This window comes from Temnothorax americanus, unplaced genomic scaffold, assembly GCF_048541705.1.
Source record: "Temnothorax americanus isolate GAGA-0224 unplaced genomic scaffold, ASM4854170v1 Scaffold132, whole genome shotgun sequence".
Lineage (NCBI taxonomy): Eukaryota > Metazoa > Arthropoda > Insecta > Hymenoptera > Formicidae > Temnothorax > Temnothorax americanus.
The window spans coordinates 134,047-141,080 of NW_027509267.1; positions in this window are offsets into that span (position 1 = coordinate 134,047).

The following is a 7,034-nucleotide window of genomic DNA, read 5'->3' on the forward strand; positions in this document are numbered from 1 at the left end:
TGATCATGGACTGCCTGCGATCTGTCTGTCAGGTAGGATATAATCCAACAAAGCACAGACTCAGAGAAGCCCATGTCCCCGAGTTTACCTATGAGAATATTACGTTGAACCCTGTCAAATGCCTTAGAGAAGTCAAAGAAGACTGAGACAGTGACCATCCTAGAGTCCGCTGCCTGCCTCACCTCATCCAGCATTCTTATGATGCATGTTTGAGTCGATGAGTTCCTTCTATATGCGAATTGACACTCGTCCAGTAAATCATTGTCTACTAAGTACTGTACTATTTGATCCGATACAATTCTTTCGAGGGTCTTCGAAATTGTTGGCAAGATGGATATCGGCCTGTAATGCTGCGCTAAAGTCGGATGCTTTACCTTTGGTATAGGAGTTATTGCCGCAGCCTTCTAAGCCCTTGGAAATATACCATGTGTCAAAGAAAAATTAAACATATGCTCTACCACCGGCATAAGGCTCGGCAAACACATCTTAATAAGCTTTAGCGATATTCCATCTGTGCCAATTGCATTGGATTTGATTTTTGCGAGGGATCTTGCAATAATATCTGGCGCTGCGTATGTGAAATATAATTTGCTGTCATCAAACGTCTCCCCTATCTGACCAGCCACACTCTCCGTCTCCAGCACCTGCACTGCATTATTTGCAAAATATTTATTTAGCTCGTCCACAGAGCAAGCAAGACACCCATTGACTTCCTTTGCTTTGATCAGACTGAGATGCCTCAGCCTCCTCCATACAGCCGCAGGATTATCCTTCCTTCCAAAAGCAGTCAGATAATAAGTCTTCTTAGCCTCTCGTACTTCACTTTGCACATAGTTCCTCATTGTCTTGAAGTTTTCATAACTTACACGGTCTCTCTTCCTACGTCAGACTCTTCTGAGTCTGTCTCTTTCACGCATATTATCTTTAATTTCCTTAGTCAACCATGGTGCCGGCAAATTTTTGAAGAGTATCTTCTGCAGAGGAGCGTGTTTATTATAATAGCCTATTAATTTATTATTGAAGATGTCTACCTTGTCATCCATGCATTTTGAAGTCATTAGATCCGACCAATCACACTCACTAACCTTTTCAAAAAAGCTCTGCTCATTAAAGTTTTTAAAATTTCTACATGTGATTAACCTGGGTGAACGACGTTTGATACTGATTCTGTAAACAATATAAATAAGGTCATGTGCCGATAGAAAAGAAACTGCAGTTTTTCCGAAATTTTTAAGCTTGCTGTTGTCGTCTATGATGCACAAACCCAAGAAGGTGCTAGAGTCTCTTAAATGATGAGTACTACCGTACGGTACCAGATACATATTTGAGGTTGCAACAAAGTTATTCAGCTGTGCACTATCATATGCATCAACCAGCATGTCGGCATTAAAATCTCCAAATATAATAAAATGTCGATATTTTGTCTGTAGGTCTTGGAAAAGATGCTCAAATTCCTGTAGGTAGCCGCAGTTAGGCGGCCTATAGACAACTGCAAGTAGGAGTCTAGAGCTACAGCCGAAGTTTATTTCTGCAATAAGAAATTCCGGTTTCCGAAGATGTTCGTCAGTCGTTGACTGTGCAATAACGACAGCTAGTAGTGAGTTAAACAGGAAAAAAGCCACACCTCCTCCCCGTCGTTCAGCCCTGTCACATCTATAGAGAGTGTAACCCGGGAGAGCGACCATGCCGTCAGGGATTTCAGGTTTAAGCCATGTCTCCGACATGCAAATAATGTGGTACCCCAAATCAGCAAAATAAGAACGGAATTCATCAAGATGTGCAATAATGGACTGACAATTCACATGACAGACGCGCAGATCCTCAAATCCCGCCTCCAAGTTATCCATAGTTGATATTTATAAGTCTGTCCTTGATTTTACTATTTAGTATAGGACACTTTTTTGCATCCATTGCCGAATGTGCCACATTGTCTGTTGGTGCCCTCATGTCACGAGAACAATTTCCACATGTAGGTGATTTATGCTTGCTGTCGCAGTCCCTCGTCTCGTGTGTTCCAAAACAATGTCCACAGGCAGGCGTCGACTTGCAGTTTTTGGCGATGTGGCCAAACATTAGACATTTGTAACATTGCATTACCCTGATGTGATCCGCAAAGTTGCATGCAGAGTAGCGCAAATAAATACGGCCACTGCTTAGTAGTCGTCTACGCACTTCAGGCGCAACTTCCAGAACGCAACTTGTGTATCTCTTGTCAGCTATAGGCTGATACATGTACACTACCTTGACATCCACGTTTGTATCTCCACTAAGATTTTGCGCAATAAGTTCATCTCTAATCTCCTCGCATGACATCTCCACAGGTACAGAGAGAGAGAGAGAGAGAGAGAGAGAGAGAGAGAGAGAGAGAGAGAGAGAGAGAGAGAGAGAGAGAGAGAGAGAGAGAGAGATTGATTGATTGATAGATTTATTATGCCCGAGCAATGGCTAAGGGGCAAAAGTGTATAAATGTAGTTATAAACATAATTATAAGCTCTCAACAAAATATAACGTAAGATTAACATATTATACTAATTCTAACGAAACTTAAAACTAACAAAATAATACCGCTTGAACACAATAGAAAGGGAGGAGACCGATCACTCTGACTCTGACAAAAGCAAAAACTTGCGAAGAAGACTTTTAAAAGATGCTATAGATGCTGCCGATGTGACTGTATTAGGAAGTGAGTGCCAAAAATAAACAGCGGAAAGATGGAATGAATTTCTGTAAGCCACTGTTCTGTGAGCAGGAATATGGAAAGTTTGAACAGATAATTCAGCAAGACGATTAGATCGCTTGAGTGATGGATCAGGAAAGGTGAAAAGCTCAGACAAATAGGTGGGCGAACGCATGTGTAGAATACGATACATCTGGCAACCGAGAAAATAATGCCATCTATTCTCAACAGAAAGCCATCCCAGTTGTCGTCTATACGGTGTGATATGGTCATCACGCTTAATATCGAAAATATATCGAATACAACAGTTAACTAGTCTTTGCAGTTTGATGTTTAATTCTTTGGTCAGGCCATGATATACGAAACAGCAGTAATCAATGTGAGGTAAAATTAATGTTGTAACAAGTTTGATTCTAAGCTGTTTGGAAAGAGAGTTCTTGTTGAACTTCAATTTGTTCAACGCATGATGAACTTTCTGTGAGATAAGCGAGATGTGTCTCGTCCATGATAGATTAGATGTAAAAATAACACCTAAATTTCTTACCTCACAAACGAATGGCAAAGGCGTGCTGTTTACAACAATGGGTGGAAGACGACTGATATCAATATTACTTATGTGCGCTTGACTGCCACATATAATAACCTTGGATTTTGCAGGGTTAAGCATGAGACCGTTAGACGTAGTGTTATGTAGTTCATAGGTTCGCGCCATATTGTTTTCGTTTCCGCCTATACGGGAAGTAGAGGGCCCATGAACGCGAGTGCTAGCGTATATCTAGATATATAGTCGTTGCCTCACGGTGAATCTCTCTCTTCCGTCTCGACCGTCCGACAACACAAAGCGTAGTATTTTGTATAGCGAGTAGAAATAAACCGAGGTAGAAATACTGAAGTGCTGGAGTCCTTGTCTCTTTCCCGATACACAACAGAGAATTGGCGACGAGGATGGGATCGCCGCTTAACGGGTAACGGTGACTGCACGAGGAAAAGCAATACTTGTGTGTGCACCAAGTGCCCTGTGTAACGTGAGCTAACGGCGATCTTACTACAAAAAGGGGAAGATACCAGACGGGACAGTACATGGCTCTACGGAGTGAATTACGCATTTCAAGACTACAATACACTAGTACGATATACGTTACAGAAATCGGTACGTGGAACAATCTAGAATCCAGTACGAAAGTACAAAATGGCGGAGGTCGTGTTACACGGTAGCTTCAGCATCGATACGTTCGATCCAGCAACCACGGATTGGAACCGGTGGTTACAAAGGTTCACGGCTGCGGCGAAAATTTTCAAAGTGTCGGACGAGCAGAAGGTTATGTACTTGTTACATTTCATTGGATCTACAGCATTCGACGTTATATGCAACAAACTGGCACCAACAGATCCATATACAGTTTCTTTTAATACGTTGGTCGATAACCTCACGGAATTCTATGCACCAGTACCTTTGGAAATTGCCGAAAATTTCCGTTTTTATCAACGGAAGCAAAGTGACGGAGAGAGCATCAAAGACTTCGTTGCCGTGCTACACAAGTTGAGTGTCCATTGCAATTTCGGGACATATTTGAAAACGGCCCTATGCAACCAATTCGTGTTCGGGCTAGCGAGTCATCGAGCCCAGTCCCGGCTGCTGGAGATGAAGGACCTGACGTTCGACAAAGCTGTGCAGGTGGCTACAGCCATGGAGTTATCTGAGAAGGATGCTCAGCAACTGCAATCAGGATCGACGGCGCCGGCGGTCAACTACATGGGGGCCAAGGACAAAAAGCCAGAGAAGAAATTTCAGCCCAAGCGAAAACCTTTTACGAAACCTACGAAGGCAGAGAATAAGGCAGTTCAATTCAATAATAATAAATCTCGCGTAAATACCATGTCTAATGTATCTTGTTTCAGGTGTGGTGGCAAACATTTAGCGAATAAATGTACCCTAGATAGGAATATTAAATGTAACAATTCCGGTACGCCAGGCCACTTACAAAAAGTATGCATGAGTGCGAAGCGAGCAACAACTAACCAGATCGAGGAAGTGCTACTCCTAGAACACTCCGAATTTCGAGACAAGTTTTTTGCGACACTTATGGTGGACGGTCGCCCCCTGCGTTTTGAAATCGATAGCGGTGCAGCGGTTACAATCGTGAGTACCCGAACGCTGCGGGAACAATTTCGAAATCGACGTCCGTGTCCAACGTCCTTACAGTTAATTACGTTTTGCAAAACGCCGATTCAAATCGTTGGGGTCGTACTCGTGACGGTTACGTTGCGCGGAAAAACTGTTAAACTTAACCTGTACATTTCAAATGTCGATCGTGAGCCACTTTTAGGGCGTGAGTGGATACGACAGTTACAAATACAACTAACGGAATCAATAAATAATGTACAATTACGCGATAATACACAAGAGACAATTGCGCGATTATTACAACAGTATCGAAATGGGTTAGATCCACACTCTACAAAAATAAAAGGGTTACAAGCTAGTCTGACATTAAAGGAAAATGTTAAACCGGTATTCTTAAAAGCACGTACAATTCCTTTTAAGTTATTACCACTCGTTGAGGAGGAGCTGCAGTCGCTAGTTTAAGCCGGTATTTTAGAGAAGGTAAATGCATCCAGATGGGCTACGCCTATTGTACCCGTTCTTAAACGTAATAACACGGTTCGTATTTGCGGGGATTTCAAGGTTACGATAAACCCACATTTAGTGGTTGACGAACATCCACTGCCAACGACAGACGAATTATTCTCGTCGATGGCAGGCGGAGAAAAATTCTCGAAAATAGATCTAAAACAAGCATATTTGCAGCTTGAGGTTCGTGTCGAAGATCGCGAATTACTTACACTTAGTACGCATAAGGGATTATATCGAAGCACAAGATTGATGTACGGTACGGCTTCGGCGCCAGCAATCTGGCAGCGCGAGATGGAAGATATTCTAGGGGATATACCCGGAGTATCAGTCTTTCTGGATGACATTAGAATAACCGGTCCAAATAATAAGGTTCATTTGCAGCGACTTGAGATGGTACTGCAGCGCCTCGCGAAAGCCAATATCAGAATCAATGAAAGTAAGTGCGAATTTTTCCAAAATAGCATAGATTATTGTGGATATAAGATAGACAAAAATGGATTACATAAAACTACAGAGAAGATACAAGCTATTGATCAAATGCCAAGACCGAAAAATGTTATAGAATTATGCTCATTTCTTGGCATGGTGAATTATTACGGTCGGTTCATTAAGAATTTGAGTACGATATTAGCACCATTACATAAACTACTACAGAAAAATGTTTGTTTTAAATGGTCGCGTAGTTGTGAACAGGCTTTTCAAACTGCGAAAAATAATTGTAAAAGCGATACAGTGCTTGCACATTTTGACACAAAACTTCCATTGATTCTGGCTACGGATGCTAGTCCTTACGGCGTGGGTGCGGTTTTGTCACACCGCTATCCGGACGGTACAGAGCGAGTATTACAGTAAGCGTCCCAGTCTCTGTCAGAGACCCAAAAGCGATACACGCAAATTGATAAAGAGGCATATGCGATCATTTTTGGTGTGAAGAAATTTCATCAATATCTCTATGGGAACAAATTTACGTTGTATACTGATCACAGGCCCTTAGTGCAAATATTTTCTCTGATCAAAGCGCTGCCTGCGTACACAGCGATGCAAATGCAGCATTACGCGGTATTTTTACAGGGTTTTTCGTTTGATATTAAGTATAAGAATACGAAATTACATTCTAACGCGGATTGTCTATCACGACTACCGTTGCCGACGTCAACAACAGCGGAACGCGATGTAATAGACGTCTATGAAATTGATACAGTACAAAACTTGCCCATTACAGTGGAGGAATTAGCACGCGCTACGGCAAATGATGTACAGTTAAGTAATATCCTTAAAGTTTTACATGAAAAAAAAAAAGAAATACCGGTAAAATTACGATTCAATATAAATCAAGCAGCTTTTAGTATTCAACAAGGTGTCCTCCTTTGTAATGAGAAAGCCGTAGTCCCTAGTCAATTACGACAACGTTTTCTGCGAGAATTACATAAAAGTCATTTTGGCGTAGTGAGGATGAAGGCATTAGCGAGAAATGCTTTCTGGTGGCCTGGCGTGGACAAAGCAATTGAGAGATTAGCAAGTAATTGTAATACATGTAATGAAGTGCGTAACGACCCACCGAAAGTCGAAGTACATGAGTGGGAGCCAGTAGAAGCCCCCTTCGAACGTGTACATGTGGACTATGCGGGACCATTTATGAACCATTACTTTTTCGTAGTTATGGATGCATATTCGAAGTGGCCTTTTGTTCGGATAGTTAAGAATATCACCGCGAAAACCACG